Source organism: Carassius auratus, chromosome 35 (genome assembly GCF_003368295.1).
Source record: "Carassius auratus strain Wakin chromosome 35, ASM336829v1, whole genome shotgun sequence".
Lineage (NCBI taxonomy): Eukaryota > Metazoa > Chordata > Actinopteri > Cypriniformes > Cyprinidae > Carassius > Carassius auratus.
This window is the reverse complement of record NC_039277.1, coordinates 16,831,454-16,840,750: the sequence shown is the minus strand read 5'-3', so window position 1 is coordinate 16,840,750 and position 9,297 is coordinate 16,831,454. Positions and strand designations below refer to the sequence as shown.

General features: G+C 36.3%; 1 pseudogene; it reads left to right on the top strand.

Annotated features, from left to right (window-relative positions):
- Positions 1 to 182: 182 nt before the first annotated feature.
- Positions 183 to 8,962, top strand: LOC113054677 (metal transporter CNNM3-like; annotated as a pseudogene).
- The last annotated feature ends 335 nt before the right edge of the window (positions 8,963 to 9,297 follow it).

The following is a 9,297-nucleotide window of genomic DNA, read 5'->3' as shown; positions in this document are numbered from 1 at the left end:
TTCTTCAGTGCCGCTGTGGGCGTGGTTTACCAAAACAGACCGTTCTCCTATTGGTCAAGTTACTCACTTGCTCTTCTGACATTGGACCATTGTGAACACGACGTAGCGGTAGTGCAAAAAAGAAAAGAAAAAGAAACCGCGTTCATTGTGGCTCCAGAATTCAGGGGCAAGTGCCTGGAGCCAACATGGCGACCGGGCCGAGTCAGTTTCCCTCACCGTTTTATATGAAAACAGCTGAAAAAGTAGGAGGGTAGTGTAGCGGCAACAACATCGGAGTCACATGATTCAAAAAGCCAGGCTGCCCTGTTCCAATATGGTGGTCAGCTTGGCAGAGCTGCGTCTCCCGTTGATCATATCGTTCCTGTGCGGGTTCGGAGCCTGCAGCCTTCAAGAAACGCAGGTTTACGGACTGCGCCTGGAGGACTTAAACGAGCGGGTGTACATGCGCGAACGGGTCCTCGTAGCTCCGCACGGGACCATCTTCAAGCTCAGATTGTTTGGGTCCTACCTGTCCAATGAGACCTGGCCGTGGGTCGCGTTCGCCGCGGTTGGAGCGGTTCAGTTGACCCGTGCGAGCTGGAGGAACGCCGCAACCTCCTCTGCGTTCCAGGTACGCGGAGCGTTCAAGTTCGGATGACGAGAACAGTGGGATTATAGAAGTCCAGGACCGAAGCTGCAGCATCCGATCCGGGGAATAAAGATGCAGAGCCCGAGTTCCATCATGTTTGCGTCTTAAAGGGCCAGACATGGGGGTCTTTTGGGTCGGACAAGTTGATTATTAAGAACCCGGCTGTGCCATCAGATTACATTCCATTATGGGGTCTGATTTTGGTGGTTGTTGCTTCTGGTTTTGGTTTGCTGTGTGGTCAGATGTGTGAATCTGAGTTTGCTATGGCTGGACCCACTGGAGCTGTATGTTCTGCACAGCTGTGGTTCGGAGGATGAAAAGCGGGCAGCCAAGCGCCTCAAGCCTATTCGAAGGAGAGGAAATGTTTCTGGTTTGTTCGCTCTTGTTTATTTGTGCGCTGGGTCACTCAGTGCTCGGCGTCCTGTTGTACCGCCTCTATGGGTCCATCGTGCCTGCTGTGTTCACTAGTGGCTTCCTCATATTTCCTTCTGGCTGAGCTGGTTCCTCATATGTATGTTCAGGTTATTGGGTTCCAGATGGCAACCGGGTTTGACATGGCTGGCCCAGATCTGTCTCATCCTGACGTGTCCGCTTTCTTGTCCTCTCGGCCTCCTGCTGGACTTGATCCTGCACCGGGGATGTGAGCACCGTCGGCGATCCGTGAGAAAACCATGGAAATGATTCGGACTAGTGTGAACGATCCGTTATAATGAGTTCGTCAAGGTGGAGTTCAGTAAAGGCGCTCTCAGGACCAAAACCGTGGAGGACATCCTGACGCCTCTGAAAGACTGCTTCATGCTGCCCTCGACGGCCGTCCTGGACTTCAACACCATGTCTGAGATCATGCAGAGCGGTTACACTCGGTCCCGGTGTATGAAGAGGAGAAGTCCAATATCATCGAAATCCTGTACGTCAAAGACCTGGCGCTGGTTGACCCGGAGGACCACACTCCCATGACCACCATCACCAAGTTCTACAACCATCCTCTGCATTATGTTTTTAATGACACCAAACTGGATGCAATGCTGGAAGAATTCAAAAAAGGCATGTCGAATCTAAAGCACATGCCTTCAAACTATAAGTATCGGTCTCTGACTGATATTTTACCCATTATGTGCAGTTATTGCTATTGACCTGACTAAGCCAATACTGAATGCCTGTAATATTTGTTTTATATTATCATTATTAGTATTGATCTGTGTTTGAAGTGTTTTCATAACTAGATCATTTTAAGAAGATGCCTTCAAACTACTTGTATCTGTATATGATGTCGTGATTTTCATATTCTTATGTTTCAGTATTTAAACATTTATCATTGTATTATTAGAAGCTACTGCTACTGCTGTTGGCCTGATTAGGCTTATACTGAATGTGTGTAAAAAAAAATATATATATATATATATATATATATTATATATATATGTGTATATATATATATATATATATATTATATCAAATATTAGCATATATTAATGTTAACTTTTAAAATGATTAAATATTTAGCAATAAGTATTATAATTCTAATTACGATATTTTACCGGACTATAAGTCACACTTTTTTCATAGTTAGGCAGGTCCTGCGACTTGTAGTCAGGTGTGACTTATCTTAATTAATTTGACATGAACCAAGAGAAAACATTACCGTCTCCAGCCGCGAGAGGGCGCTCTATATTGCTCAGTGCTCCTGTAGTCTACACTGAAGACATAGAGCGCCCTCTCGCGGCTGAAGACGGTAATGTTTTTTCTTGGTTCTAAATAAATGGGACTTATAGTCCAGTACAACTTATACATGTTGGACTGATGCGACTTATACTTAGGTGCGACTTATAGTCTGAAAAATACGGTATCATTATTTTGAGTGTTATTTGCATTTTGATAACATGATAATCCTAAACAAATGTGTTTTTTTTTTTCAATGTTAGCCAATATTTTACTTATAATCACTGATTTTGAATGCATAATATATAAATATATGGTTTTTATTTTTCCTTTTATATTTTAATAACTCCTACTTTTTCAAGATTGGTTAATCACTGCATTTTTGTTTTGTCATTTTTTGAAAGATGAATATTTATTGTGTAATAAGAAATCTATTTTTTGTTTTAATCATGATGATTTTATAGAATGCAGTTTATTGAAACTTCTAAAGCATGTGTTTTCTCTCTGTGTCCTCGTAGGAACTCCCACCTGGCCATCGTTCAGAAGGTGAATAATGAGGGCGAAGGAGACCCCTTCTACGAGGTCCTGGGTCTGGTCACGCTGGAGGACGTCATCGAGGAGATCATCAAATCTGAGATCCTGGACGAGTCTGATGGCTACAGTGAGCAGCCGCTTGATGTGTTTTGAGCTGAACCCAGCATTTAAAACTCGTTTACAATGCGTTTGTGTTTTTCCACAGTGGACGTGAAGGTGAAGCGTCCGATGGCCCCGGTGGAGATCCCTCTGGAGACACGCGGCGTTCACGACGAGTTCTCAATCTTCAAACCTCCAGAGGGTGAACCGAAGATCCGCACCTCTCCCCAACTATTGCTGGCCACCCACCGATTCCTGTCCCGAGGTCTGTCTGCTTTCATATCAACCGAGAGGCTTCAAGAGTCTGTGTGTTACAGTGATTTGTACGGTCTTGGGAAAATCCGGCATGTTTTGTGAAGTCAGTAATTCGTTATAAATAAATCAGTTCAACGTGGTCATCCTTTACTATAACGAGGGAACAAAATATTAATTTGTTGCCGTGATAAAATCAGTTTTTGTCTGCATGTCGTGTACAGGGCTCTGTAGCGATATCATAAAAAAAACAAAGGTAAAAAATGCATTTATTAATGATAACAATAATATTAATAACCACAAAACAATATCTCATTATCGTGAATTAAGACCATTCACGCAACTTGTCATATTCCTATACAGTTAGTTTTTGTTTATATGCAGTGTACACTTTTATTCAAACATATTTGGCAAGAACACATTTGATTGATCAAAACAAGTGAAAGTAAAGACATTTATAATGCTCCAAAAGATTCCTGAAAAAAAAATATGAAGCAGCACAACTCTTCTGAGCACTGAAGATGATAATAACAAATGTTTCTTAAGCGGCAAATCAGTATATTAGAATGATTTCTGAAGGATCATGTGACGCTGAAGACTGAAGAAGTCAAATTCAGCTTTGCATCACAGGAATAAATGACATTTTTAAAATATATTCATTCTTATAAAAACATGAAGAAAGTAGTGCATGTCTGTTTGGCTGACAAGAATAAAGAAGTTTGTCTCAGCAAGCCTCAACCTTTAAAGGACATTCCCGTCTCTGGGATCAATGGCAGGACAATGTTATGTGCTGGTTAATGTGATTTCATACTCCTCCGTTTCAGAGGTGGAACACTTCAGCCCACAGCGTGTGTCAGAGAGAGTCCTGTTTCATCTGCTGCGGCACCCCAGCGTCAACCAAGAAGTGAAGTTTGACCCCGCGGTCCGGCTCAGTCCTGACCACTACCTGTACACCCGAAACCATCCGGTGGATTACTTCATTCTGCTGCTGCAGGTGCGCTGCTGTGTCCCACTGATGTGTGCATGTCACACGCTTTATCAGCAGTGGTGTGAATAATAGTGCTGATAAATATACAATATCTAAATATGATATTATTACTAGATGTTGTAGTAAAAAATAATATTTGATCATTTAATAATGATAGATCAATAATAATAATAATAACCAATAAATGAATTGTTTATAATTATTAATCTATCAGAACGTTTTAAGTGTTTTGATAAATATGACATTAGCAGTTGATTTAATTTAAAAATAAGTTTTTCACAATTAAATGTGATATTAGCAGTACTAGTAGAAGTAGTTTTTTTATTATTAAAACAATCATAATAAATATTTTATTAACATTTTTAAACAGATTTCATTAATATTGCAAATGTAATATTTACTTATTATTATAATTGTAATAAATTATTTGTAAAACATAAATATTTAAACATTGCTAATTATTTGTTAGTATTTTGGTAATTTTGATATTAGCAGTACTACTAGTAGCATTGCTAGTAGTAGTATTTTATTATTATTAAAACAATCATAATATAATAATATTTTATTAACACTTAAACTGATTTCAATATTTAATCTGTGGTTATAATGCTATTATTTTAATATTGCAAATTTAATATTAACTATTATTATTATAATTGTAATACAATTATTTTTAAAACATTAATATATAAAAAATATATTATAAATATTTGTTAGTTGTGTTTTTGAAATGTGATGTCAGTAGTACTAGTACTGTAGTATTAGTATTATTGGTAGTATTTATTAAAATATGACCATTTAAAATATTTTTAAACATATCAATATTTGATGAGTCAACATTGATAATTTAATAATAAATGTTGTTATTATTATAAAAATTGAAGATATATATATATATATATATGTATATGTTTTTCACATTAATTGGAATATATATATATTTTGAATTCTAAAATAAAATGTGTGAATTTCTTAGAATTGTCTGTGATGTTTGGATCATATATTTGTGTGCAGGGCCGTGTGGAGGTGGAGATCGGGAAAGAGGGTTTGAAGTTTGAGAACGGCGCGTTCACCTACTACGGCGTTTCAGCGCTCACAGCTCCCTCCTCAGGTGTGTCCCGGTGAATAAGTGAATTTATGGCAATCCCAGATCCAATCCAAATTCACCATTCTAATCCAAGGTTGACTCATGAATGTTGGCATAAAAATGCACGCTAGTCAAAGACATTCCTGTCAGTTTTGGTTGTAAACTGTCGAGCAACAAAACAAAACCCAGCTGGTGTGATTTCTGCAAGCCTGCTGTGTTTTGAAAGCAGAAGGACTATATGGGACTATTGTTTAGCTGTTGATGTTCAGCTGACCACTCACCATGACCTCTTGAGTTTTCTGACCTGACTGAAAGTCAAATGCTGCATGAAGTGATAAGTTTGCATCCAGTGAGAACACCCAATCCAAACATGTGCATGGAATCATTTTATGCAGTAGCCGGAAACTCAGATAAACATCTGAGGAAGAGATAAGATTTATCACTTGTTGTTTTATTGCGTAACATCTGATTGGGATCAGAGTGTTATTGCTGTGAATATGTTCTGGTGTATGGCCTGTGTGTGATGATTGTTTGTGTGATCAGTCCATCAGTCTCCGGTGTCCACGCAGCATCAGTCCCCCAGAGACCCCTTTGATTTGGGAGACGCCACCAGCCCGTCCAGCTACTGTCCCGACTACACCGTCCGAGCCCTCACAGACCTGCAGTTCATCAAGGTGAGCGCAGAACAACACGCTCAGCTCTCGGTGCACTTTGCTTGAGATTATTCTTTTTGACTTGACTGTTCCAATAAGTATTTATTTATATTTGATCATGGATCGTTGCTTATGAATCAAAAACTGACTTTCTTTCTGCTATTATTGTCCATGATTCCTCAATGCATGTTGCAATGCAAGTTGTTGTTGTTTTTAAATAAAACTTAAATAAAATTTCACTTAGTTAAACATTTAAAAAGATACATTAAATATTATTATTCGTATTAGTATACATTAAATATTTTTCTTTGTTTTAGCATTCTATATATTTAAATATTTTAGGAGTATTATTATTATTCAACATTAATCCAAATAGATTTAAATTTGTATTTTTTTATTATTGTAGCATTTAAAATTTTTTTTAAATGTAAATGTATTTTTAATATCTTTTAAATGTTTATTATTACTATTATTATTTCAACATTTTAAACTATTTTAAATTATAAAATATTTATTAAAATTGTAAAATATACTTAAAACATATATTAATGTTTTAAATATATTTATTATTATAATATTATTATTATTAATATCTTAACATTTTAAATTATATTTAAACTACTGAAAAAAACATATATAAATTGATTTTTAAGCAAAGAGTATTTATTTTTTTAATAGATAAAAATAGTTTTTCGAGACCTATAATCAGATTCAACCATTTTGTATTGTACTGTTATTTTTATATTTGATTTATGCAATTGTAGTTAGCTTCCCTCATGAAAGATGCATAGTGTTGAACATTTGTCTTTTTTTGTGTGTCAATTTGTTTGTTGTGTACATCTTTATTCTGGAACTTATTGAAGATTTCCTTAGAAAAATGCTAGACTTCTTCATCAATAATGTACCTATCTGAAAAGGTCAGTTTAGTGTCTTCAGCTGTTAAAATGGCCCCGTGTCCCACAGGTGACCCGTCTGCAGTACCTCAACGCTGTGATGGCGTCGCGGGTAGCACAGAGCCCCGACCCGCCTGAAATCAAGATCCTGCCCAACAGTCAAACCAAACTCCTGAACGAGAAAAACACCACTCAAGGTACGTGGCATGATCACACCGGCACACATGCATGACTCTGAGTACAGAACAGAACTCCTTGTGCTTCTGATTTAGCGCCGTGTTCTCCCCGTGTTTCTGTGTAACTGGCTTGCGTCGGAATGTTGTGGAGTCTAAACATGCAAGAACAGGTCGACCGGAAATGTCTATGAATCTGCATCGCTCTCTTCTGCTGAACTAAGACTGTGATCTCTTTCTGTGTCTTTTTCTCTCCTTCCCTTCATTTTCTCCCTCTTTTTATCTCCTTTAGACTTTCAGCTCCACTTTTCATTCTTTGAAGCAATTGACAACTACTGTTAGTGTGCTTTGCATGAGGTAAATGCAAGTGATTAGCATGGTGTGTTACGTTTGAAACATGTCTCCCATCAACACATCGGAGCATCACCAGGTGGTTGGTATGACACGTCAGTGCATGTCACCGCTTTCATTTGAATGCAGCACAGAAGTGAGCTTAAGTCAGTGTTTTTCACTCCTAATTTCTTTTTAATGCCACTGTTTTGCAAAGTAACCCTCTTCTGTATTAATGCTGTCTGTTGGCACCTCCACATTAAACTCTCAGACAGGAGATAAATGTCCAGGTGGGTCTGCCAAATGTTATATTTAATTTAATTTTGAATTCATTTATTTGTTTGATAAATTATATCAAATAATAATAATAATTATATATATATATGTATGTATGTATGTATGTATGTATGTATATATATATATGTATGTGTATATATATGTATGTGTGTATATATATATATATGTATGTGTATATATATATATATATATATATATATATATGTGTATATATATATATATATATATATATATATGTGTGTATATATATATGTGTGTATATATATATATATATATATATATATAATATATTATATATATATATATATATATATATATATATATATATATATATATATATAATAGTCTGATATTCCAATATATATATTTCCACAATATCATCAGTATTTATTTGTTTGTTTATTTAATTTCATTCAAATAGTAAATTGGTGAATCTCACAAAAGAAGGTCATATTTCACCCGAAATCAAAAGATATAAATGAGAAATAATATTATGTGCCTTATATTCTCATTCCCATTACTGTAAAGACCAATTATATACGTATTTAAATTGTAAAATATGTATACATAATATAAGTATTGTTTGTGCCATCTAAAAAAAATACTTTACTGTACTTTTGTTTTTACCTTAAAGCAGTAATTTGACTTTATAAGATTGAAAATGTAAAAACTAAAATATGTATGTATATTCAAAAAGAAAAATAATGGACTAATTACAATTGACTTAATTGTCAAGTAAAATAATGTAAAAATACGTTGTATGTGTGAACTTTACGTGACTTTTTACCACACGTCAACTAATAAGCTACTACTACTACTAATTCTCTGAGGAAGTTTTAGTGATTCATTTGCCTTTAAATGGAAGGTGTGTCTTAATCCATCTACCATTTGAGTTTTAAATGGTCAACTGAAGTATTTCTGGTCATTTTGGACACTGTCCACAGAATGATGTCAGAATATGTCAGCAGGAAATCAGTGTTTTTGACAGAGGGTTTCATTCTGGTTCCCCGTGCTCTGCAGGTGCGAGCAAGAGCCAGGAATCTAGTCCAGACGAGGAGCTTCACAGCCAGAGAGGAGCGTTTTGACCTTCCACCTAACCTTCCTGCAGAACTCACAAGGATCTTATTGTGACAGCTAATTTGTTTTTGTCATCTTAAGTGAACCTTTTACTCCTGGAGTGCAGCGACTGAGCCAGATGCAGGACTGCTGAAAACAAAAGACTTGTTCATTCTGGTCAAACCGGATCCGTTCTCACTCTTCTCCTTATTTAGCCATTCCCTCTGATGTCACTTCCTCTGTTGGAGATCACTTATTTCTACAAGATGTGTGCGTGTAAATATGTGCTAATAAATTAAATGGTGTGCCAAGATTTTGCTATCCCTGTCGTATCATATAAAGGTATATACAGCCCTGAATTGTCAAGCCCTTATGTGCCAAAATAGTCATCCTCATGTCATTCCATACACATAATCTTGTCTTTTCTGTTTAATAATGACTGCAGCTTCATTGAAGCACTCAAATGTCATTCTCCATATGTATTTGAACTGTCAAACCCAAGAAACAAATCTGAACACAAATACAATTTTAGAGCTTTTGGGGAAGTACACGCTTAAAAACAAAGGTTTTGTATAGTGGTTCCACAGGTGCCAGTAAAGAAAATAAAGTTCTTTATTGTTAACATCCATAGAATCTTTCCATTCCACA